Genomic DNA, 27,402 nt, shown 5'->3' with positions numbered 1-27,402 from the left:
ATGGCACAGACACCCATGACCCTGGCTCTCTCCCTACCCTTCTACCCTCACTGTGGCAGACCTTACAGCCAAGGAGACCCCAGACATGACACGGGAACCCACAATGCCCCAGGTGGCAACACCAGCAACACTGGCAGAAGCAAGACACCAAGGACTCCAGAGGCACAACTACCAACAATGAGAGCACTGGGAAATACCACTGACAGAGGTGGTGGAAGACGCAAAGAGCTCACTCTCAAATATAACCAGAGACAACTCAGGTAAGAGAAGTCAAAACTCATGCTATAGTGCTGCGTACTTGAAAAATAAAGAAAGGGCTGTAATTACTAACCTGTTGAATTGCTATAATAAAAAAAAAAACTTTTTAAGTTTTACCTAAAGAAGAAAGCTCTTCACTACTTCAAATGTACCAGCAGAGAAACAACTCATTGAGCACCATGAAGAACCATAGTAACACAGTATCACAAAAAGAAAAAGACAATTCTCCAGAAACCAAACTTTTTTTGCGTTCTGATAGGGAATTCAAAATAGTTGTCATGAAGGAGCTACAAGAAAACTCAGAAAGGCAGTTTAATGAGCTCAGGAATAAAATTAATGAACAGCAGGAATAGTTTACCAAAGAGAATGAAACTCTAAAAAAGAACCAAACAAAATTTTTCAGCTGAAGAATTTAATAAATGAGATGAAGAATGCATTAAAGGTATTGGAAATAAAGCAGACCATATGGAAGACAGAATTAGTGAGCTTGAAGACGGAATTCTAGAAAAGATATAGACATAGGAGGAGAAAGAATTAAGGTCTAAAAAACAAGGAGGAGGAGAAGGCAGAGGTGAGGAGGGAGGCAGAGAAGGAGGAGAAAGAGAAGAAATTCTATGACAACTATTTGACACTATTAGGAAGGGTAGCATTAAGATCATGAATATCCCAGAAGAAGAGAGGAAGAAGGGAACACAGAGTTTTTTTGAGGAAATAATAGCTGAGAACTTCTCAAACCTGGAGACAGAACTACATATACAAGTCCATAAAGCTAGAAGGGCACCTAACTACCTCAACTTACAACGACCTCCAAGACCCATTATATTAAAACTGTCAAAAATCAATGTCAAAACACAATTTTAAAGGTAGCCAGGGGAAAAAAAAAAGAATGGTAATCTACAAAGCTATCAGATTTCTCAGCAGAAACTCTACGGGCCAGGAGAATGGAATAACATTCTCAAAATATTGAAGGATTAAAAAATGTCAGCCAAAAATATTCTATCGAGCAAAGTTATCATTCAGATATGAAAGATAAAGACTTTCCCATACAAACAAAAGCTAAGAGAGTTTATCAACACTAGACCTGTCTCACAAGAAATGTTGACAGGATCTGAAACAAAAAGAAGTACACAAAACTTTGAGTAAGGTGACAGTCAGAAAATTGCAAGTCTCTATCAAAATAGATTATGCTATAATCAAATGTTTAAAAAAGGTTAAAGGGGGAAAAAGCAGTAAAAATAACTGCAGCTACTTCAATTTGCTAACAACAACATAAAAAGGGGAAATTTAAGACAAAAAAATTTTAGATAAAATGTCAGTACTAAGTCCTCATTTATCAATAAATACTAAGTCCATATTTATAATCACCCTAAATGCAAATGGAGTGAATTCGCCAATCAAAAACAGAGTGGTTGGATGAATTAAAAACAAGACCCAACTGGATGGAGTCGGCCTCCACCTCATCTCAGCTCTAAAGAAAAACATAGGCTCAAAGTAAAGGGATGGGAAATGATACTCTAAGCATATGGCAGCCGAAAGAGAGTTGATGTAGCCATACTCTTATCGACAAAACAGACTTCAAGCCAAAAATGTTATCAAGAGATAAATATAGACATCATATAATGATAAAGGGGACAATTCATTAAGATATAATAGTTATTAATATATATGCACTTAACATAGGAGCGCTAAAATACATAAAGCAATTAACAAACCTAAAGGGAACATTTGAAAGCAACGCAATCATAGCGGACTTGATTTTAACACTCTACTTATATCAGTGGAGAGATCATCCAGGAAGAATATCAACAAGGAAACAGTAGCCGTAAATGAAACATTGGACCAGATTGACTTGATAGATTTATATAGAACGTTCTATCCAAATGAAGCAGAACACACATTCTTATCTAGTGCACATGGAACATTCACAAATATACACCATATGCTGACACACAAAATAAGTCTCAATAAATTCTAGAAGACTGAAATCATAGCAATCACCTTTTTTTTTCTTTTTCTCTTTTCGCTGTGCCTGAGGCATGCAGAAGTTCCAGGGCCAGAGACCAAACCCATGTCACAGCTGTGACCCAACCCACAGCAGCAACTTTCACATGCTGCAGGTGTGGCCAAAAACAAAACAAAACAAAAGCCATCTAAATTAGAAAGGAAAAGGTAAAATTGTCACTATTTGTGGATGGCATGATTTTACATATAAAAAACCCTAAGACACCACCAAAAAGTATTAGAAGAAATAATAAACAAATACAGTAAATTTGCAAGGTACCAAATCAATGTAAGAAAAAATGCTGTGTTTCTATACACTAAGAACAAACCAGCAGAAAGAGAAATTAGGAAAATAGCCCCATTTATAATTATAACAAAAATAATAAAAATACCTGGAAATAAATTAAACCAAGGAGGTGAAAGACTTGTACATTGAAAACTATAAGACACTGTTCAAAAAAATTGAACAAGACACAAAGTGCAGTTTGCAATATGAAATAGGATAGGAAGTGTGGGTGTCACTGAAAGGGTGAGATTAGGGCAAAATGAAAGAATAAATCAAGGAGATACCTGGGAGAAGAACGTTAGAGGCAGAGAGACAGCTAGAGAAAGGATCCTCATATGGGGGCATGTTCCAGAGACAGCAAGGCAATCCATGTGGATGGTGCAGGGGGCTGGCAAGGCGGACACAGACAGGTAATGGGGGACAGATCACCACACAGGACTCATGGGCCATTATGAGAACTCTATATTGTGTTCTGTGTGAAATGTGGAGCCAATGACAGGTTTTTAGCAGAAGAATGACATGATCTAACTTCAGTTTATTAAAGTTAACTCAAATAACTGGAAATTTGTGCCTTTGACCCCCTATATGTTATATGCCTACTATACTACAGTAAAAATTTTAACTACTAACTCTAATAAAAATTAATTAAATAATTAGTTTAAAAAAATAAAGTCAACTCTAGCTGCCAGGTTGAAACTAGACTGTAGGGGTCAGAAATAGAAGCAGAGGCATGTAAGTTACAGACAGGAGAGTCATACCTTATTAAACAGGGTTAGGTTTGAAAGTTAACATCTTCTGATCTTTTCATTGTCTCACCAAGAGAACAGATGTACTAGGTGATTTGAGTTTAGGAATCATGCTGTATGAAAAATTTAAAGAACTGTTTTGTGAGAGATTCAATTGTCTCATTATGATCCCAAAGGACCATAGGAGAAGCTACAGGAAGAAAGATTTCAGTTCAATATATGGCAGGACTTCCATGCAGCAAAACTTCCCTGTCACTTAGCATCTTGTAAAAGTGTGGACTTATCTCTGACAGAGGCTGCTTTGTAAAGGAAACTCAGACACAGGTTATACAAGATGCCCTTTGAGATTCCTTCTAACCTTGCAACTCCATCATCCTAATCCACAACTAACTGAGTTCATTTCCAGAGTTCTAACTAGGGCAGGGCCGTAAGAGCTGTGTCACAGAACACTGCAAGAGTTTCAGGTCATATTTGAAAGCTACCTCCTCCTTTGAAAATGTATCTTCACTTCTAGTCCCATGGTAACAAGCTTCTCCCAGGATACCCATTCAAGATAAATATAGAGAGACAGATACCCAAGATCAGGGACAGAAAGCCCATAATCCCTAAGGCCCCATTTGTGTGAGAGAAGAGCATCTCTCTGCCTCTCCTCCCAAAACTTTTCTTCTCCCTCTGCCTCTGGGTTTTCTTGATGAGTATCATAATATCCTCATGGCTTAGATGGAAAAATTCAGGTTTAGTGATATATTAAGTGGGCTCAAATTTGATTTACTGCGGAGTTCCCGTCGTGGCTCAGTGGTTAACGAATCTGACTAGGAACCATGAGGTTGCGGGTTCGATCCCTGACCTTGCTCAATGGTTTAAGGATCCGGCTTTGCTGTGAGCTGTGCGTAGGTCGCAGACGTGTCTCTGATCCCACGTTGCTGTGGCTCTGGTGTAGGCCGGTAGCTACAGTTCTGATTCGACCCATAGCCTGGGAACCTCCATATGCTGCGGGAGCGGCCCCAGAAAAGGCAAAAAGACAAAAAAACAAAAACAAAAAAATCAAAGTTGATTTAATGGGTACATGATTCATGGCTCCTGTCCATGTGAAGTTCCCAATGACATGCCTATGGTTCCTGGATCTGATCAGATCTTTCCCAATAGCACTAGTACATTTCAACCTTCTCTTGCTGCCAGGAACAAAACAGTGTTGTTCGTAGACATATAAGCTCAAAAATGAGCCCTAACCAAAAGATTCAAACTGACCCTTGAACAAGTGAAAACATATTCTCCGCTTTCCTCTGTAAAATGATAGTCACTCATCCAAGAGGGGGCTTTGGGAACCAACGTGAAAACTGTTCGTGGGTTTCAGAGTCTATGACTCTCAGGGGATATCCATTTCTCCCTGAGTTCTGCTGCTATCCTATTAAGGTAGTAGTTCTAATCACTCTATATTCATAGACCTAATGGTATAATTAACCCTATAGACAAGAGTGAATAAAAGCCAGAACAGTATTAAACTATCAATAGCTCAAATCCAAATATTCCAACAGGAAGTGGGAAAAATAACTCCAAGCCCTCACTTCTCCATAGCCCATTCAGTGATCCCCATGTCTGCACCCAGCACTGCATAGCCAGGAGGTGTTTTACTGAGGGTGATTCAACTCAGCCAAGAGGTCTGAGAATTTGGTAGCACCTTTGCCCCTTTCTCCAGAGATGTGACCCCATTTATGTCTGAGATTCTGTTTCAGCTTCCCTCTACATGGTCAGCTTCTCTCTCCTGTTTTCTCACTTGTGCCAAATCAAGTACAGAACCATCCAGCACAGTTCCTGCCAGATTCCTAATCCACAGAAATGGGGAGATAACAAGTGCTTTCTTGTTTTAAGATGGTAAATTTGGGGGTAATTTTTTATATAGCAAAATGGAACTAAGTCGTTAGGACTTAAAATGGCCCAATTTGGTCAGAGTGGAAGGAACCACTCAAGAGAATAAAAAAAGCATTAAGTTAACAATGAAGGCTGAAGCTGTACTACAGAGTTTCTTGAGTGTCAGGCTCAGGGAGTCTAGACTTTATCTGAAGAGGCAGAGAGGATCCATGAATATTTTTGTCTAAGGGAGTTAGCAGGGGAGTTGTTAGAAAGATCAGTTTGGCATACCTGTGTGGAATAGATTAAAAAAGAAAACATCAATGTAGGAAAGATGGATTATTCACATAAATATTCCACCCCAGTCACATGTCCTGCTGAATGATATCAAACCCATCCTGGCCCTATATATGTTTTTCATACACTGAGTTAGCTTGTGATGGATGGCATGATTCATGGCCAGTCTATTTTTGAGTCCTCTGAACCATTTAGCAGTGCCCTGCACATGGTAAGTACTTGCTAATAAGTGAATCATGAATAAAATCTTCCAAGAGTCACTCTTCTCCCTTGCAGACAGAATACTCCTCTTTCCTTAGCATTGTGTTCATAGAGCTAATCATTTTTTAAATCTTAGCCTACTATTATTTTTAAGTTTTATTGAAGTATAGTTAATTTACAAGGCTGTGATCATTTCTGCTCTGCAACAAAGTAATCCAGTCATATGTACACACCTATCTATTCTCTCTCATATTCTTTTCCCACATAGATTAACACAGAATCCTGGGTGGAGTTCTCTGCTATACAGCAGGTCCCCATTGACCAATCATTCTATATATCTCAGTGTGCATATGCCAATCCCAAATCCCTAGTGCATCACTCCCACCCACCACCCACCTGCCCCCTTTGGTAACCATAAGTTTTTTAAAGTCTGTGAATCTGTTTCTTTTCTGCCAAAAAAATTTTAGCCTTCTATTACTGGTTAGACTTTATTCTTTTATCTCCCTGATCAGTGTGAACCTCTTCGAGGCAGTCAGGACCAGCTACATAACTTGCCAGGTCAAAGTGAAATCAATATGTAGGGCCCCTTGTTTCAAAAGGATCCTAAATTTCAGGACAGTGCCAGGGGCTGAGGAGGTACTTCTGAGCTGTGTGCCTAGTTCGCAACCCAAGCCACTGGACCTAACATTAATAATTTTGTCTTATGCATTGTCCTAACCATGACTCCCACCATGAGAATGTTACATAAATGTTGATTAAATGTACCAAAAATGTTGATTAAATGTACCAAATAAACAACGAAGGTCAGGAGGGTTATATGGCAAGGGGAGGTTTATTTAGGAGAAGTTTAACATGAGCGGAGGCCACCATATAGTTAAGATAGCCTGTTTAAGACCCATCAGGAGTGCCACCTGCTGTCACCCCCTCTCCTGTTTGGGCTGCTACCTTGAGTGTCTACACTGCAAGGTTCGCTCAGCCCATGGTCCTAAAGCCCAGTCTGTCCTATGCTGACTCCCACTCTAGGGGACCCTGGCTTTGGTTTATTAGATGTCCCTTATGTAATGACAGTGGCAGTGATTTAATATGTAAGAAGCAAACAGCTGAAGGGATTTTGTAGGCATAAACAATGTACTGACTAATAACATAAGGGTTGGTACTCATAAAATAAACAAGGCTGAGTGATTCCAACCATGCTGCAGACAAATCCTAGTTAAATTTTTGAAAAACAAGAAGGGCAGAGAAGTGCATACTGATCACCCTTTCCGAGGAACGGCATAGACCTCAGAGATGAGCCATAACCATGAAGAACTGTCTTATGCATTAGACAGACAAGGCAATTTACTGAATCCTTTCTTATCACAGGTGGGCATCCTAGCCACAAAACACAAATATTTATCTTTGTATCTGAATAATGCCTCCCTGAGATACTAAGGAAAAGAAGATATTGGTCCTTCCCTCATTTTCCTCCTCATTTCAGGCAAGTTGCAGTCACAGCTCCAACAGCTGGCAAAGCTTAGCTATTGTAATGGTGACCCCCAGTGGCAACTGTTTGCAAATGAAAAACTGGCACCGTTTCTCTGGCAAGGATGCCAATTTCATTAAAATGCTTTCTTTAAGAAGGATATTGGCAATTTTGTTGAACTGTAATAAAAACTAATTGTATGTTGGTTTCAAAAAATCAATATCCTCCTCTACTTTATTGTCACTAGTTAAACACATGAGTTTTCCTTTCAGAAGAGGCTCTTTTTAAAACAAGGAGCCCAGTCTCTGGAAAGCGTGCTTAGCAATGGTATAATGGACCTTTTCTCTTCCCCGGGAGACAGGTAAAAAGGAGACCTAAATCCAACTTGGTTTCACCTGGAAGGGGTTCAGAATGAGCCTCCCCCAAATGTGCCACTTTGCCATGTGGATTACTTTGAGCAGAGGACAGCTAAGGCCCAAAAGACTCAGCAAGAGCCTTTTACCTCACCCTCAACTGCTTCTATGTAGATAGAGGACCTGGCTCAGAGAGAGAGCTCTTACCATAGCCAACTTGTTATCCAAATGACCTATCTGTATGGCAGGACACACATCTGCTCCTCTTCTTATTGTCCTGTGAATTATACTTTTTTTTTCTTTCTTTTTTTTTTTTCTTTTCAGGGCTGCACCCACAGCATATGGAGGTTCCCAGGCTGAGGGTCAAAACGGAGCTATAGTTGCCAGCCTACACCACAGCCACAGCAACACCAGATCCAAGCCTCGTCTGCGACCTACACCACAGCTCACGGTAACGCCAGATCCTTAACCCACTGAGGGAAGCCGGGGGTCTAACCCATATCCTCATGGATATTAGGTTCTTATTAACCCATTGAGCCACAACAGGAACTCCCTATTGTCTTTCTCTTTGAAGCCCCAGGTCTCTGCCCCACTCCTTAGCTCAGGATGGCGTATCAGCCTCAATTGCTTGACTTACCCTTGGGTCTCTGTCTTTGGATTCTCCCAAAAACAAATTTGTTTTTCTCCTGTTAATCTGTTTTATGTCAATTTAATTATTAGACCAGCCAAAGAACCTATAAGGGTAGAGGAAAATCTTTTCCTCCCCTACAACCTGTACTCCTAAGTGTGGCGAGTAGGGTTCTGAGAGTCAGCCTTAGTAAGAATATAATCAGCAACTGTTTATGTAAGTCTTAACTGAAATTTGGCAAGATAATTAGTAATTCAATTGAAATATGAAAAGATAGGTATGTGTGTTAAAAGGGCAACAAAGCAAGTCGAAAAAGTTGGGTTTGCCCTCTGGAAACCTGTGTTCAACACAACAAAAGAACTCAGACCAAAGGAAGCAACAATTCAGTAACAGAGTTATGAAGAATAAGCAACTGAAAATAATGAACTGCAGATCTCCATCTCACATTCAATATCCACAGTTTAGTTCTTTAATTCTGAAATTAACATATGTTGTGGTTGGGGAGAAAGGAAGCAAGAATATACTATAGATTTATTAGGTCACTGCAGGCTCTATTACATCAAATTCACATGAAGGACTTAATATGACTTAAACTATTCAAACTGACTAAAGAGGCATACGTTTGTTAGGCCAAACTAAATTGTGGCTCTCAATCTTTGCTATGTATCAGAATCACCAGGAAAGCCTCTGCTAGTCCTGAACCCCCAGCTATAAGGCAGACTAATTACATCATAATGGCTAGGGCTAGGGCACAAGCATCAGTGTTTTTTAAAGCTCTCTGATCCTAAGCAATTCCCACACGCAGCCAAGGCTGACTGGCTGCCAGTGGAGTTACTGGGTTTTCAGCCTCAGTTTGACCACAGATTAGGCATATCATTTATCTAACATGTAGTTTACTCATCTTGAAATTACAAGAATTTTCTTTCCTTTTTTTTTACCCCCGTCTTTTGTCTTTTTAGGGCCGCACCCGCAGCACATGGAGATCCCCAGGCCAGGGATCCAAGTGGAGCTGCAGCTTCCGGCCTATGCCACAACCACAGCAATGCCAGATCCGAGCCGTATCTGCAACCTACACCACAGCTCATGGCAATGCCAGATCCCCAACCCACTGAGCGAGGCCAGGGCTCAAACCTGCAACCTCATGGTTCCTAGTCGGACTAGTTTCCATTGCGCCAAGATGGGAACTCCCAAGAATTTTCCACTAAGGGTCTATTACACTCTCACCTGGGGAATCTCTTTCAAAATCCCAATGTCCAGGTTGGCCTCAGACCAATTTGATTAGAATTTCTGGGGATGGAACTCTACCAGAACATTGGTATTTTTTAAAGTTCCCCAGGCACAGTCAAGTGCAGACAAATGCAATCAAGGTTGAGAAACACTGCACATTCAACTATTGAGAAAGAGCAATAAAAAGCCCTAACCTGGCAAAGTTAAATCATTTTAAAGTATAGCATTTGTCTATTATTGACTGTTCTTTAAGGCTACAAAGACATACTTGGAAATTCAGACAAAGACTGCCTTCTGAAAATAAACACAGAAAGAAAAGTGCTACAGAGATGCTTAACTTAGTCCTGGGGGGAAAAACCAGATTAAAAAGGTTAAGTAAGCAGCCTTCTCCAAGGCCCTAGCACAGTACTTCCAACCCTAGCTACACATTAGCATCACCTGGTTTTTGGTCTTTTTTTTTTTTTTCACTTGTCAAAGCCTGAGCCCCAATCCCAGGGATTTTGATTTAATTGATTAAATTGATATATTTAAAAGCCCTCTGGGTGATTTTTAACGTGAAGCCAGCATTGAGCACTACTGCTCCCGGCAACCCAGGAATATGTCAGACTGCCAGAACTGCCTCGAAGACTGCTGTACTGGTACCTAGAGACACAAAGAGAAAGTGGCTATTTACAGAACGTCAAATGAAGCATAAATGAAGATGATGGATAGATACAAAACATCAACAATGGGTACACAGCTTTGTCAAAGCAAGCATTTGCCAAGCAACTTCCAATATCCCAATTCCAGAAGTAAAGTGGCTCTTCAAGTAGGAAGATTTGTTCCTCTAAACTATTTTCCATGACACCATCTTTAGCTTTATTTCTCACTTAGCAACTTTGAATCATGTATTGAAGTGACCACAGGTACAGACACAGACACTGTATTCCAGGGCTGGGACAGTTATTCTCCCAGGATCTTAATCAACTGGCATCCTGATCCTTGGCTCCATTTTTTTGTGCACCTACCCCAAAAATATTTCTGAGCAAGGCCATGGCTAACCCTAGTCAGCCTTCCTTCCTAAACATTTTGCCACTTCCACCTACAATTTTAACATGTACCACTTCAAGCTCTTTAATTATGAGTCATATACTATTCATTATTTTGGAAAAAAATATAAATATTGAAGGTTCTTAGGAAGATCTTATTTTCACATGCACACATACACACACACGAGTCATTGTTATCAGAAATTAAGCTGCAGGCAACTGATAATCCCTGTTCATTTTTCTTCAGTATCTATTCCATGTTTTTATGAACTGTTACAAATTCACAACTTTTTGTTAAGGAAGTTCCTTTCCTTTCTACTGGTATTCTGATTTTTTTCAATCAAGGTGGGGGAGATTTTACATACTTAGTAGGCTATTCCATGTTCACAATTAAAATGTCCCACCTGCAGATGTGACGGAGGTAGCTTGCCTCTTTAAAGCACAAAGTGGTTGTTTTGAGGGCCCTCACTAGCACACTGTATCTTACACTCAAGGTTGTCCAGTTGCCAGCTGAAACAATAGATACAAATGCAGAGTATTTCTTCACATTCTTTAAAATAATACCTATAATCTTGATCAATGCCTCTCTAATCATGTTTCTAATCAACCACTTCCTTTTGAAATGTAGGTGCAGGACCTTTTCTTCTCTTTTGTTGAACAGACATTTCCTTTTAACAGCCATTGAACACAGTGTCCCTGTTTATACTGTCTTCTCTTCATTGCCTAAGGAGATCAGAACCAACTCTAGGAACAACTTTAAATGTCTCAGTGGGTTGAGGATTTCATAGGAGATAAGGAAGTGAAGCGATTAGATACAAGTAACGTCATGATGAAGCCTGACTGTGAAAGGAAGCAAAGAGTATAGTGACTGAAAGGGAACAAACTGTCAAGAAAAGGTTCAGGGTTTTTGCTGAGTTTATAAGATGGGGCACAGGAGAGCAGACAAGTATCAGAAAATGTGATTCCTAAGAAGTCAGGAGATACTGGCCTTCAGAGAATGAGTGAAAAGCTTAGTTTTGGTGAGAGGAATACCTTCCATTCAGGCAGGCTAAAAATTTTCATACAGTTAGGTGTGGTTGCAGAAGCTGAAGAAGTTGGTTTCTTTTTCTCTTGTGAGATGCACAGTGGTTGGCAGAATTGTATACAAAGTGACTGAAGAGATGGTACAGTATTAGGTTTGAGCAGAGTGGAGATGTACACAGATGCTGACATGAATAGGAAACAATCAGCGCAGACAGCCAGCTAAGGATGACAATCATGCATCTGCAGCAGCCCCAGGCTAAGGGAAAGCAATCATGTCTAGGGGTACATAAAAGCCCAATGACAGAGAGGGCTGTTGGGCTTTTGTTTGTTTGTTTCAACTCAGTGAATGCAATGGATCAATGGTGCAAGATGATCAGAGTATTGGCAAGAGAGTGGAGGCAGTGATGGATCATAAAAGGTCTGGGAATAAACTAGAGGGATCATGGAACTAAAGGTCTCAATGAGACCAAAGAAAATGGGAGGTACGAAAACTAAAGGAGAGAACTAGAAGAACTATACAGGGCATAGTGAAAAATCAAGATGTGCACATTTTTAAGATTTCAGAAGAGAAACAATTCTAGGTGGTGAGAGGTTATCTTCAAGAGACTAGGTGGGTGAATGGGATGGAACCAAAGTTCAGGGAAGCACAGAGGTCAAGATAGGAAGACATCTACATGTTGTATAGGTCTTCCTTATTCACATAATATTACCACAGGATAGAAAATAATGCTGCAAGTCAGGTATCAAATATCCAATGGATGATAGCATGGACAATGAGTCTAAGGACAGCAACAAGAAAAGCATTGGGTGGGGCAGCTAGATGACATGAGCTCCAGAGGAAGAGTTACAAAAGAAGGCAAAAGTCCCACCAGGAAGATCATCATCTCCACTCGGGAAGCCAGTCCCAACACCCAACCCTGAGCCAGTAGGTGTTGAGAAAAGATGCATGCACTGGGGAAAGGTGCAAGTAAAACAGTAGCATCAGTGGTCAAGACAGACCTGTCAAGCAAGTGCTATCTGTTGCCTGTTCTGGCGACTAGAAATCCCAATACTTCTGCCCACTGCTATCTTGCTGTCAGAGTTGTCAAGGAAAACACTACAGTCCAGCACTGGATGCAACCATGTCTTATTCACATAGAGGAGAGTCAGCAAGTTCAGCTTAAGTAGTATGTGGCAGGCTCCCATGGCCAGCAGATCCCTGGGAAAAGGAAACCAAGACACAAAACAAGTGATCTAACTTAGGGTAAACTGTGCCCAGGAGAAAACCTACTTGAGGGCACTGTGGGAACTTTACAAAGACAAAAAAAGAACAGAATAGTAAGTAAATTCGAAGTGGAGTGGGTAATTTTAAGAGGAGAAGGCTGATGACATAATGACAGCAAATTAGGTAAGTAGTTAAGAATTGGGACCTACCCTCAGAGTACTTTAAAGAATGATAATCATAGCCACTATTAAACTCCTTGTGCCTCCTTCCATGGAGCTCAGCGTCATTGAAGAGGAATCTTTTCTCTGATGCCCACACTATAGAGCTATGTAGCCTGCAGATGTCTATTTTGAGAGTGATGGTGTTTTCCAGCTTAGCAATTCTCTATGCTTTGCTTTCTGTTATTATTTCATCTATTTTGAGGCAGCAAAAATGAGGTCTTTGTACCCATTTGGATATCTTGGTAGCAATTTGGCTCAATGGACAAAGGAGCAAATAGCAGCCATATTGCTGATTTGGAAGGTCTTCCCCTAAAATCCTCCAGAGTTGTGTTTGTTTTCTTAAAGACAGCTTCCTTACTTGTTCCTCAGTTATTTTGAGAAACAATAAAAATGGAGAGTAGAACTTTATTTTAATAAACTAGGCAATATAAAATAGAAACAATAGTTGCAGCAATATGGTCTTCTCTCACATTCCCCTACACTTAATGGGTGCGTTCTCTAGAGGCTCTGAGTTGGGAGTTTCTAAGGAGTCATAAAAAGAATGGCCTTCAAAGACAAAAATATCTGGGGCTTGAATCTTTCAGTTGTGCAACCTTCTAAATCCTTCATCTTGGGGGAATTCTTCCTCAATTTTTTTTCTTTTTAAGGACTGCACTTGCAGCATATCCAAGTGTTGCAGCTGCCAGCCTACACCACAGCCACAGGAGCACCATATGTGAGCCGTGTCTGCAACTACACCACAGCTCATGGCAAAGCCAGATCCTTAACCCACTGAGTGAGGCCAGGGAGCCAACCACATCCTTATGGATACTAGGCAGGTTCGTTTCTGCTGAGCCATGACGGGAACTCCCCTCAATATTGGTTTATTCATCTATGAAACATGAGGCAAAAAAAAAAAAAAAAAAAACTTCAAAAGTTCTTGAAGGATACAGAGGATCTGGAACAGGGGAGGCATCCATCAATTTTAGCTTCTTTGGTGATGTCCCTCCTTTTCCAGTAAGGTAACAGCCTTTTCTCCATTTCTCAACTGGTTTTAGAGTAAAAATTATTGCTCATAATTGACTCAAACATACCTATTGTTTTTGACTTGGTTTTGGTAGTGGTTATGCCCACCTCCCTGTCTCAAATTTCCATTATTATGTTACATATTATAATTATGTACTAATGTGACTACCGCAAAACTCAGCAAATGTAGTTTCTGCCTTTGTCTAATTCATTCAGAGCAATTTGATGTGGATCATTCCTTGTTCATAGTGGCATTAAATAATTATTGACAGCTTGACAGCATGTATTTACTTTAACCCATCATTCTTTTTCTACTGGGAAAAAATTAACAAGATTTCTTTTAAGAAGCAGCCTACCTTTTGAAACTTAAATGTCAAAAAGGCAAGACATCATCTAGGGAGCAAGGATGACCTATTCTACAATTAAAATTGGTGCAATACCAAGGCTCGGGCTAGACATTGGAGATTCTGAATTCAGAAGTCAGGATTTTCAGTTTCAGTAAAATGTTGTTACTCATTCTAAGGGTCCCCATCACTCAGTTTTTAGGTGCAGTCTAGATAGCGGAAGCACATCTGGAACACTCAATATTCAGCACACTGGGCAGGGTTCTCCCCAACAACCTGAGATGCATTCATTCAGACACACCAATATGCTTCCTGGTTTCCTAGGAAAGGTCACATACCTCCTGGAGAGCAAAAATTCCATCAAGTCTTCTTCCCTCAAATTTAGAAACATCCCTGTTTTTCTTTTGTTTATTGTTAGTTTAAACATCCAGAACCATGACTACATGGGATGCAATAAGACATCACCCCAGGAGTTCCCATCATGGCTCAGTGATTAGCGAATCTAACTAGGAACCACGAGGTTACAGGTTTAATTCCTGGCCTCGCTCAGTGGGTTAAGGATCCGCTGTTGCCATGAGTTGTGGTATAGGTCGCAGATGCGGCTCGGATCCTAGCCTGGGAACCTCCATATGCTGCGGGTGCGGCCCTAGTAAAGACAAAAAAAAAAAAAGACATCACCCCAGATCTATTCTTCCCTTCCACTGACCTCCATTCCTCCTTCTACAGGGATCAAGAGGGAGTCCAGAACTTCCCTGCTTCTAGAAATATCCCCCACAGCTCCTCCTTCCTACTAACCTCTCCATCATTCTTTATTTCAAGATCATTAACCATAATCCCGGAGTTCCCGTCGTGGCTCAGTGGTTAACGAATCCAACTAGGAACCATGAGGTTTCAGGTTCAATCCCTGGCCTTGCTCAGTGGGTTAAGGATGTGGCATTACCGTGAGCTGTGGTGTGGGTTGCAGATGCGGCTCAGATCCCGTGTTGCTGTGGCTCTGGCATAGGCCAGTGGCTACAGCTACGATTAGACCCCTAGCCTGGGAATCTCCATGTGCCGCAGGCACAGCCATAGAAATAAAGACAAAAAGACAAAAAAAAAACCCATAATCCCACCATACCCTCTACTTCTGTTTGTGTCAGTTATCAACCCAAGTCTCTTGGTTTATCCTCAATGCTCTGAACCCTTTCTACTATGCCCTCCAAAAATAATCTCAAGGCTTTTTGGTCATAGGACCCTGTAAAATCTTAAGAAAAGTTGATGACCTCCAAAGAGCTTTGGTTTATATGGGTTATATTTACTAACATCTGCTGTGTTCAGAATTAAAAGGAAACTTTCAAGTATTAATTCATTTAAAAATAATAGCCCCATTACATGTTAACAAAAATTACATTTTTCTTCAGCTGCACCCATAGCATGGAAAGGTTCCAGGGCCAAGGACCAAATCTTCACCACGGCAGTAACCAGAGCCACAGCAGTGACAACACCTGATCCCTAACCCACTAAGCCACCAGGGAACTCCAAAAATTACACATTTTTAAGAAAAAAATTAGTGAGATGAGTGGCATTATTTTACATTTTTGCAAATCTCTTTAATGTCTGGTTTAATAGAAGACAGCTGGATTCTTATACCTGCTTCAGCTTTCAATCTGTTGTGATACACTATTTTAGTCAAAGTATATGAAGAAAATCTGGTCTTACCCAGATATGTGGTTAATAAAGGGAGGATTAGTTTGAGAATCTTTTCAGATAATTGTAGATATTATTTTTTGACACTATACCAAAACTCGACAAATGGTAGTTTCTTAGACGTTAGTTTCAGTGTGGAACCTAAAACTGTATTACCAAACATATTTTTACTCTGTTACATTAAAATCCATTAGTCTATCTTGTGCTTTGAATTGTTATTTTGCCTATGCATGAGTTTATGTTATGTATCACTCATTTGAAAAACATTTTCTTCACTGAGTTAGGCAGATCTTCCAAATATTGACACATTTTATTATACAGTATTTTCAAATTACATTAGTTAATATCACCACTAATCTCATCTAAGGAGCCTTTAAGTGTTGAGAAGCTATCACCTTGGTGAATAAAATTTCTGCAAAAATCAAAATCAGACTTGAAAGCCCAAATTTTATCATTGGCAACAAATATTGTCCACCATTTTCCTTGAGGTACTATGTTCAGTTCATTTGTTTATGAGAAATAGCCAAATACCCAGTTCTGGGTAGCCATCATTTTTTCTGTCAGCCTTTCTTTCAAGAACAGTCTTCAGGGAAAAAAGTTGTTAGTTCAGTTGGCAGCTCAACCAATTTCACCTGTGCTTTTCTTCAAGCCAACCACTGTACCTCAGAATGTAGAAAATATGTTTTATGCATACTTCTCATTTAATCACATTATATGAAAACAACATGGAATCAAAGCTTGAGATTGAAGAAACTGTTGTTCTAGAATTCATGACCAATCATCAGCAAAACCCCCGGAATGTTGTCTCTATGATTAAAAGGGTGTAAGGGTTGTACAAAGGGAGCTAGAATTGTTACAGCATATTGACCTTATCCTACAATCTTTTAATAAACTTCAAAAATGAGCTTTGTGATCTTGTTCTTAAGACTTTATCTTTGTACTAATTAGGATGTCTTAGATGGCAGGTAAAAATAAACTTTATTCAGCATGATTTAGACAATTGGGAAAAGCTATCATCTCTCAAACTGAGATATCTCAAGGTAGGACAACTGTAGGGTTGGTTCATTCAGGGCTCATGGTACAAAGATGGGTCTCACATTTCCAAGTGACACATAATATGTGACATGTCCAGTGCCAAATACAATGCTGCCTTTTCCTATGGATCTCTTTTTAAGAAAGAAGAATATTTTCTCACAGCCCCTCAAGCAGACCTCACCTTACATTTCATACCCCATTGAAACACATGTCCACACCTACACCAAATAGCAGAAGTGGAATCTTCATGAATGGCTAAAATTAATCCAGATTTACCCTTGGGCTTTAGTAAGGTAACCTTGCCTAAGGGATAAATACATAAATAAAACCAGGTTTCATTCAAGAAAGGACAACATAGAAAGGGGTTTGGGAGTAAATGCCATCAGTGCCCTGCCCATGGCCTCTGTGCTCTCACCCTTGCACATTGAAGGCTGCTGACTGCAAACCCCTGTGACTCAGCTTGAGGGCTTTTTATTGGACATGGAGCTATAAACCATGCCCATGGCAGGCCAGAAGTGCCAGAGAATTAATGGCCCCAAAACAGCCCTCAATCGATGATCCATAGGGAGTTGGTGAATAAATATCCAGCTTCCCAGGTGCCCATTTGAGATGACTTTGAGATGCACTGTCCATTTCCCAGAATTAACCACTGCAATAAGCCATGTTGGGAATGACTTAATACTGCACTTTTACTGGCTGCCTTCTTTGTCCTCTCTCACCTCTTCTCTTCCCTTACCAGTGTTTGCTATTATTGTCTGCCAAATCAACTATTTGCAATAGCATTTTTGTCTAAGGGTCTCCTGCTGGGGGAACTCAAACCAGGAAAACAGCCCCTCCCTCAAAAAAAGTCCACTACAATCAGAAACTCAGAGGCACTTTTTCAATTTTTGTTCTCAGAGAGCTTTTATTAGCATCCTCCTCCTCTAAGAGTTTCTGCTTTCTGCCAAATGCTACAAAAAAAAATGAATAAAGAAATACTTACCTGTTTAAGCACGTATACAAAGCATTTTTATTAAGTACATAAAATTAATCTTGTGGCCTGCTATACCCAGGATGCCTTCTCAGTAACCACCTTCCCCTAGCCTCTGCTCAAAGGGCAGCTATCTGCAGACACATTTTGACCCAAGTATGGTCAATCCTTTGACTGACAGTACCCACATGGTATGAAAAGATAAGCAAGGACAATCCAATTTCCTCTCGTGAAAATTTAAATTAGGAAATACCAATACCAAGAGAATGAGGAATTTTACTGTGTGAAGATCAGATGGAGTTCTGAACAGTTTGTCAGAGCCATAACACAGTAAAGAGAAATTATTAGGAACCAGAAACTATGATGTATGAAGAAATACTACACGAGGTAAAGGAAGACAGTAAGCAGATACAATCAGTTTATAAAGACATTGGCACGAAACTGACGCCCCCAAAACTGAGTTCCTCTGCTGTGTTTATGATTAACCTCTGTGTCCAAAACATTACTCCTTCCCTTGTCCAACAACCTGTTCAACCCCAAGATTGAGGAATATCAAAGAAAAGGGGGGAATGAAACGAAACAGGACCCTGCGGGGCTCCCAGGTACCAATCCTTTCAAAAAATGTCCTCTGTTTCTTGTTTGTAGGAAATGGGCTTCATTCAGCCTTCATGACCTTCCCTGAGTCTCAAAGGACAGATTCAAACAGTTTCTCATCAGTGAAGGGAGGGGATGCAGAGACAAGGGAGAAGTAGTCAAGAAACAATGGTGCAGTCTTGGGCTAAGTCCTGGTTCCTCTTCAAGGAATATAACCGTCTCTGAGTTCTTCTACAGGAACTGAACACCCCCCTACACCCACCCAGGTGGGAGACAGTAACTATGGGCTGAGCACAGGATTCCTGAAGCACCACCCTGTTACCTTACCACAAACCAATCAGAAGAAAGCCACATATCCTGCAGACCCCCTGCCCTCAAAAATTTTGCCTATAAAAGCTTCTCCCCCAAAACCACTGGGGAGTTTGGGGGTTTGAGCATGAGCCACCCACCCTCCTTGTATCATGGGCACCTTTACAATAAATGCTGCATTTTCCTTTACCACAACCGGTGCCAGTAGATCTTCTCTACTGAGCACAGCAAGTGGACCAACTTTGGTTCTCTAACAGGCAGACTAAGAATACTCAAGTTATGCTGAGAGGGTAGATGTGGAGTGGAAGAGATTCATTAAGCTGTTTCAAGAGTTGTTTCTGTTCTGACCTCTCCTTCCAACAGTCTCCACAAGGCTTGGCACTGTTGTAGTTACTGAACTGAATTTTCCTAAGAGTCTGTCTCCTTATTGGCCATGTCTGTCCTGATACCAGTTCTCCTGATAGGAAGAAGCTTGAGTAAGTATCTAACAACCAATACTATAATCAAAATGCTTTTTTAAAAAAATTAAGTAAACTTACAGAAAAACTGGATTGTTTTCAGCAGACATTGAGATATTTAAAATGCGGTCCAAGATAGTAACAATATGAATATACTTAACTACTAAACTACTTAAAGCTTTTAAAAATGGTTTAAGAAGGTAAATTTATGGTATGGGCTTTTTACCACAATGATTTATATATCTTCCATGAGGTAATATAAATAAAATAAAGGGGGGAAATGAGACATGGTACACAGTTATAATAGAGTTGAAAATAAAGCAATCGGTCATGTGGTACACCCACATAATAATGGTGTTTTCCAGAATAATACAATGACTCTTAGTTAAGAGTCCAAGAAAACCTACTCAACCTCACACCCAAATTGAGGATATAAAAAGATTAAAAGTAGTTACAGGAACTGTGGAAAAATAAATTGATTTGCTCTGATGGCTTTTCCCAAACCTAGGGATAGAAATATACTGAGACCACCTGAAAAGTTTCACCCATTTCTCAGGCAGGTGCAGAAAGACAATGACTAAACATCAGACCTCTTTAGGGTCCAGAATATGGCTAGCGTGCTGCTTTAAAACAGGACTGAAAGATCACTTCACTGGTGGTCATGTGCATTCCTAGAATTATTCAGGAGAAATGTAGTCTACACATGAGCGATTTGGTGGCGTTTATCTCATGTCTTGTTCAAGAGAGTCCACTAAAGGGACAAATAGAAGCTCAAAGTGCCAGCAGATGACTAGGTGCTAAGGAAGGAGTTAGAAACCAGCTATCCAGCCAAAGGCTATCAGCAAAGCATGAGCCCTACCAAAGGAACTAAAACGGAGAGTCAGAGACCTTTGGGAATGAAATGAAGAGAGGAAAAGGGCCCCAGGGTCTCTGATGAACCCATAAATATGCCCCTAAAAGGTAACTTTAAACACCAGTTAGAACCACGGAGTACTGATGCTAGATTACCAAATGGTGGCAGGCAAGCAAGAATATTCTTGTCCTCTTTACCCTCTGCCTCTTCCAGCTCTCAGCCTAGATGGGTCTGAAATTGCTCTGGAACAAGAGGGATTAACAAGCAAGAGCAAGACTAAGAAGAACCAACCAACCAGAATCCCCACCCACCCACCCACTGGCAAACAGCCCACAGCTAGTGAACTGGAAGAAGAGAGAACCTTTATCTTCGAATGGAATGTGGTATTTTGACAGGACAAATTTACTACTGATTGAGGGTTCTTTTATTACCTAAAAGTGGCCATCAAAATCAAGGGACTCCCCTTAAAATTCATCAAAGGCTAACAAAAGAACCAGCCCCACAGAATAAACTTCAAGAGATATTAGGAGACAAAAATAAAGTTGCTTTATAATTACACCCCAAGAACCCTGCTTACTCAAGGGAAAGGTTACAGATATTTAATTTTAGGAAGCAGACTGGATAAAAGTAAAAAAGGCTCAATCTGATCACATACACTTTACATTTAAAAAATAATCAAGGAAAATACCACAAACCTTTATTTAGACAAGGACAATATTCTGAGTACAAGCAAAGGTACAAGCAAAATAAAATGAACAAAGCATGACAATATATCTTGAATTGATACCTCGCCAGTACAAGAACTAGAGAGCATTAGAACAGCACACATTTTTCTATGCAGCAAATGTCGTAAATTCTCTTTTCCAAATTGCAGATTCATTATTTTGCAAGGTATACTATCAAAATTCAAGGCCTAGGGCTGTTGTTTTCTCGATATTGGTTAAGTTTGGGCATCTCTTTCTAACATGCATAATGAAGCAGATACAGATTTTAAGTGTAGCAATAGCAATATTAATTAAGAATATCTATAATGTCTTGAGCATGTGCTCTGTGTCAGGCTTGATGCTCTAAGACTGACATGTATCATCCTACCTGAATTTCAGAGTCCTATTCTTGGTAGGTAGCTGCTATTGTTATTCTTGCAGACGGAGACACTGAGGTAGAGAAAAGTGAAGAAATTTATCCAGGATCATGGAATATTAATTCTACTAAGCTGCCAGAGACAGACCCAGGACCTCAGCTGCTTTACTGTGTTTTACTTTGCTGAAGAAACGTTCTGAACAAGGAGAGGTGTTTTAGTATATTGTTCTGTCACCAGGCTTTGATTTCTGACCTTGCAGGGTTTCCAGGTTCCTTTAATACCCATGCCACTGGGACAATCATGGTGGGTATGTTTTTTCCTGACAGATAAATCCTGGCTTCACCTGGGCCTGCTAGTGAACTCACCTGCAGTACTTAATCCTCTAGGCTCCCAGCTATGTCCCTTTAATAAGTCCTAAAATGATTAAAATAAATCCTCTTTGCAATTCCCATCAGCAACAAAATTATTAACAACGGAAAATGATTTCCATATGTTCCTGGTTTGCCTAGAGACAAAATTCCGAAATCTATTAAAATTACTTCTGGCCATGAAGCAGAAAAACAAATGTGCTTTCTATAATTCCTTCCTAATAGCATTGGACCAGTTTACCAAGCACCATGACCTGCAAACAACGACAGTTATCCCCAGTGACAGCACATTGGCACTTTGCATTCTGCTTTAAAAAAAAAGAAAAAAGAAAAAAAAAAAGCATCTTCCTCATTACAACCTTGAGGCCTTCTATGTTGGTAGATTCTAATATTTTGTTTCTAAATTATCCCTCCTACCTGGGGAAACCGTGTGAGGCTTGGGCTGCTTCTATAAATAAATAATATATTCTTTACAGCAAGGAAATAATATACCCAAACCATATAATCATTCCTATATACACATTCTCTTCAGAATAATATTTTTGCTTCAACTGAGATTTTTGTCAGAAAATCGAATTGGGTAATGTGATCGGCTGCATCCTAATGCACTGGGGGGCACAGGGAGACACTTTCACTTTTCCCCTCGCTTCTGGGTTCCAGGGTGCCCCTGACCCAGGTCACAGCCTGCCCTCTTTCCCCGGGCTTCTCATTCCTGTGCTTTTTTAACTCATCATCATCCTTCCTTGCTTCTCCTCATTTTCATGTCCTCATTAACTTCCTTGTCCTCATCACATGACTCAGAGTCATCACAGACAGCTGATTGGTAAATGAATTGCATTAGCAATCAGTTTACTTGAGGCTGACCCTGCCTCCTGGTATGTGTGAAGTAGGGAATTATAGATTTAAGGTAATGGGGTGGGGTGGGGTGAGGAGAGGAAAGGGAGGGAAGAGGGAGTGAGGAAGGGAGGGAGGGACAGAGCAGGAGGGAATGTGCCATCTCAGATATTTGTAGCAATTCACTTAAAAGAGATGCTATATGATAAAGGTGTTATGGAATGCCCTTCTCACTGTGATAACAGATCTTTGGAAAATCCAAAAAAAATCTATGATGCTTTATGGAGTTCCCATCGTGGTCAGTGGTTAATGAATCCGACTAAGAACCATGAGGTTGTGGGTTCAATCCCTGATCTTGTTCCATGGGTTAAGGATCTGGTATTGCCGTGAGCTATGGTGTAGGTCACAGACGTGGCTCGGATCTGGCATTGCTGTGGCTCTGGCATGGGCTGGCGGCTACAGCTCCGATTGGACCCCTAGCCTGGGAACCTCCATATGCCAGGGTGTGGCCCTAGAAAAGACCAAAAAAAAAAAAAAAAAAAAAAAAAAAAGTCTATGATGCTTTAAATGAAAGCCTGGAAGAGTATGAGAAAAGGAATCTGGAGTTTTTCCTTAATTCTTCTACTCACAATTCTTTTTTTCCACCCAAATAATTCCATCTTGCTTTGTACAGGGTGGAGAGCAGGAGGGAAAAAAATCTGACCTTTATTCAATGTGAGTGTAGTTTTGAAATTCAGGCTGGCTGTCCAGTAGGATCAGATTACCTACTGAATACCTCAAACACTTTTTAAAATCCCTGTGGCATTTCTGGCTTGCCAACCATATGTTGAACCACAAATACTTACAGTGTTGTGATTCAGGAAAAAAAAAAAATGTGACTTGAAACAGATTTTTCTCTACAGATCAAGTGGCCTAAAGATTCTTGCACTATGCTGGCAAAAGATGTGTTATGGACTGAACTATGTCCTCTTGAAACTCATATGTTGAAGTCCTATCTCCCTAGTACCTCAAAATATGACTGAATTTGAAGATAGAGCCTTTAAAGAAGTGACTGAGCTAAAATGATATGACTAATATAAATACTGTCCTTATAAGAAGAGATAAGGACAAAGACAAACACAGAAGAACACCAAGTAATGACTCAGTGAGAATACAGCCTTCTACACACCAAGGAGAGAGGCCTCAATACAAACAAACCTATAGCTTGATCTCCGACTTCTAGCCTCCAGAACTGTGAGCAAACACACATCCATTGCTAAAGCTACCCACACTGTGATACGGTGATAAGGCAGCCTGAGCCGACTAGCACAATGTGCCATGCAGATTCCAGCCCCCAGTCAAACTCCCAAAGATTGAGAGTCAGAGACTGGAGTTATCTGTGGATCTGGTAAGGGTATGAAAGCAACTCCAAGACTGTAATAGATAGGGAGTTTCTGTTGTAGTGCAGCGGAAACATATCCGACTAGTAACCATGAGGTTGCAGGTTCCATCTCCAGTCTTACTCAGTGGGTTTAGTATCCAGTATTGCTGTGAGCTGTGGTATAGGTCACAGTCGAGGCTCAGATCCTGCATTGCTGCTGTGTAGGCCAGAGGCGTTGGCTCTATATTTGACCCCTAGCCTGGGAACCTCCATATGCTGCAGGTGTGGCCCTAAAAAAAAAAAAAAAAAGAAGAAGAAAGATAGTAACAGATACATGGGACAAAGGGATACATTAATGAAAAAATATATTTGACTATTTCTTACCAACTTTCAAAATAGGGTGAGAGTTACAGTTTGGGGCCAATGATACTATGAACACTAGAGTCCTAGGAAGGCAAAAAAAGGATAGCCTTTTTGTAATTGTCATGTATTTTTCTAGAACACAGAACATGAGTCCTGGGGTTCCTTTGGGATTTGGGGGACAGGCAGGATAGATAAAACATGGAGATATCTGTAGGAAAATAAAACTGTCTGGTCTTATGCCATGGCCTTCCTGTTTCACACACACTAGATACCTTCACTAAGACCAAACATGGTGCCTAAGATGCCGCTAAAACCTTAGAGGAACTTAGGAACAAAATGCTCATCTAAACATCTGCATTTTAGTCAAAAAAAGTACAATGCATTATCTCCCAAGTTATGTGAGGATGTTTCAATATTAATAGTTAGAAACCTTCCACTTGGATATAGGAAGCTTATTATACTTAAGAATCAGCTTTATCCATTACAACCACCTTTGTTTCTACTACTCATATGAACATGTTTTACTTAATTATCTGTACTTTTGATTTGACGATGAGTTTCATTACAGAAGGCAAAGGCCCATACATATGCATAGGGGTGTATGCGTGATTGTGTAACTGAGAAGGGCCCTGTGGGGCTCCTGGGCACACATGCCTTTCTGTGTCCTCCACTTCTTGTTTTTAGGGAATAAGCTTCAGCCTCCATGACCTTCCCTGAGTTCCAAAGGATAATTTCAAACAGTTGCTAATGAAGGAAGTGAGGGGATGCAAAGACCAGGGAGGAACAGTCAAGAGACAACAGTGCAACCTGGGGGTAGGGTCCTGGTGCCTCCTCAAAGAATATACACAACAATATGTTTACGCCTTTCTGCAGAACTAAAACCCCCAACAAATCAAAGAACTACTTGATGAAGCGTTCTTCATTCTGGGAACAAGTAGGACCACCAGAACCAGTCCTGGGGCCACTAAACACCAGCTTTGAAAAACAATGCAAGCTTGCCTCTACCCTGATCCTTATCTATGGCGCTATTTTTCCACTCCCCAAATTATAAAACCACCTCCTAATCTTTCCCAAGGGGGACACAGTCTTTAAGGCATTAGCCTGCTGTGACCTCCTTTGCCGGGCAAAGCAATAAAGCTATCTTTTTCTCCTTCACCCAAAATTCTGTCTCCACATTTCCATTCAGCACCAGCAGACAGAGGCCAAGTTTTGGCAACAATTACATCTATTGAAGTGAAAAAAAAAACCCATAGGAGTTTAGACATTGTGCAAAATAAAAATGATCTATTTGGAAGAATTTGTAAATGTATCTTAATGAAATTTTAGTAATTTTCAACAGAGAATAGAGACAAAATAGCTATCCTAAACAGTCAGTGGTTTCTTGATGTTTCCTTTTTCTTGTCACTTTTTTCTTCCATGGTGCTTATCTATTTTTAGCCCTTGGCCTCCAGTGATCTTTAAGGATTCCTAACCTTCTGTAACGCCACTTTATTTTCTAGAAGCAGATTTGTCTACAGGCCTCATTTCTATGATTCTGCTGTTATTAGCCTAATAAGTATTCTCCGTCACACTCGTTGCAAAGTGGTTTTCTAACAGCACAAACAAATAAATGATTAAATAAAAAAAATTGACTTTGTTTGCTGCACACAAGATTTGTACTTAAAAATAAGCAGCACTTTTTATTTTTTATGCTGTTAAGAAATGTGCAAATCCATCAGGTCAAAATAACCAGCACATGCAAAATGCCTGTTACTTATCACCAATTTTATTTTTAAGAGATATTTGAATAGTTGGGAGAATTGTCAATTTGTACATTTTCCTTTGATTATAGAGGAGACAGCCTGCCATTATACCAGAAATAGTTAATATTACAGCAGTAGGCAGCCCAGAAACATACAACTCCTTCTGCTTTCCAATTTGTATTTATTTGAAAAAGGTCTGGGCAGGGTAGTTTATGCCAAATTCTTTAAGAAGGTGTTGTATGCTTATAGCCTACCTTTTATTAGAATCTTAGATTCAGATCTTAGCAATTATACTATACTATAAGATTTCTTTTTTCTCCAGGAAACGTTTCTTATGTGACTTCTACAAACACATCACTTAGGTTTTTGTTGGTATCTAATATATGCATACGTGCTCACCAGTATTGTAGGACATGCAAGAAATACTAAAAAGGCCTAAGCTCTTCCTACCCGGGCCAAGCAGAACATCTCCTGAAAAGAACTGAGAAGAAGAAGGACCATCCTGCCAACAACAAAGTAATGACCAGAAACTATACCATCAATATTCATAAGTGCATCCATATAGAGGGCTTCAAGAAGTATGCCACAAAAGGATCCAGAAGTTTGCAACTGCAGATGTGCATACTGACACTAGGCTCAGTAAAGCCGTCTGGGCCAAAGGAAAAAGGAATGTCACATGCTATATCCATGTACAGCTGTCCAGGAAACATACAGAGGATCAAGATTCACCCAGTAAACTCTATACATTGGTTGGTTCCCTATGTACCTGTCACCACTTTTAAAAGTCTACAGACAGTTAATGTTGACAAGAACCATCTGCTGATCATCAAATGAAGTTATAAAACCTAATCCCCCCCCCAAAAAAAAATCCACATGAGATAGGGGTTCCCTATTAAGTTGTTTACAATTTAGTTGAAGAAAAGATTAAGAAACAAACAATTCAAGACTAAATTCAACTAAATGCTAAGAATGAGTTCTAAAGAGAAGAACTTCAGTGAGAAGAGAAATGGACAATGAAAAGCTCAGAAAGGAGGTTAATGTAATCTAATCTTTGAAGTGATCAATTGACTTATTGGTATCCACAGGTTTGCCATGTGACTTTGCACTTCCTCCATCAAAGACTGAGTATATTCCCGTGTGTCTTAACCTTGGTAATGAACTTACGACTTGTTTTGACCAATAGAACGTTAGCCAATACAAAAATCTGTTGTGTTTCTATACACTAACAATGAACTAGCAGAAAGAGAAATTAGGGAACCAGTCTCATTTGCAATTGCAACAGAAAGAATAAACTACCTAGGAATAAATTTCACCACTGAGGTAAAAGACCTGGACACTGGAAACTAGAAGATATTGTCCAAAGAAACTGAAGATGACACACAAAAAAAGGAAAGATAGTCCATGGTCAGGGATTAAAAGAATTTATGTTGTTAAAATGCCCTTATTACCTAAAGCAATGCACAGATTCAACTCCATACCTAAAAAAATTCTATATAACTATATAACTATTTCATATCCATGAAAAAGTTGAATACTTTTTGCCATGAAATGACATTTTTGATATATTATTAAAAGGCAGTTATATACAATATTGCACTATCAGCACATATCTGTTAT

At 39.9% G+C, this 27,402-nt stretch overlaps 1 pseudogene; it reads left to right on the top strand.

Moving 5' to 3' along the window:
- On the top strand, positions 1–27,321 carry LOC110257843 (annotated as a pseudogene).

The sequence above is a fragment of the Sus scrofa genome, chromosome X (genome assembly GCF_000003025.6).
Source record: "Sus scrofa isolate TJ Tabasco breed Duroc chromosome X, Sscrofa11.1, whole genome shotgun sequence".
In the NCBI taxonomy this organism is placed as follows: Eukaryota; Metazoa; Chordata; class Mammalia; order Artiodactyla; family Suidae; genus Sus; species Sus scrofa.
This window is presented reverse-complemented; position numbering and strand designations above follow the sequence as displayed.